Genomic DNA, 372 nt, shown 5'->3' with positions numbered 1-372 from the left:
GTTGAATATTAAGCCAGCTTTTTCACTCTCCTCTTTCACTTTCATCAAGAGGCTCTTTACTTCTTCTTGGCTTTCTGCCATAAACGTGGTGTCATCTGCATATCTGAGGTTATTGATATTTCTTCTAGAAATATTGATTCCAGCTTGTGCTTCATCCATGCTGGCATTTCACGTGATGTACTTTGCATAGAAGTTAAATAAACAAGGTGACAACATACAGTCTTGACATACTCCTTTCCTAATTTGAAACCAGTCCATTGTTTCATGTCTAACTGTTGCTTCTTGACCTGCATACAGATTTCTCAGGAGGCAGGTAAGGTGGTCTGGTATTCCCATCTCTTGAAGAATTTTCCACAGTTTGTTGTGATCCAC

This window comes from Bison bison, unplaced genomic scaffold, assembly GCF_000754665.1.
Source record: "Bison bison bison isolate TAMUID 2011002044 unplaced genomic scaffold, Bison_UMD1.0 scf7180017864104, whole genome shotgun sequence".
NCBI classification, from domain to species: Eukaryota; Metazoa; Chordata; class Mammalia; order Artiodactyla; family Bovidae; genus Bison; species Bison bison.
Note: the sequence above shows the minus strand (reverse complement) of the source record.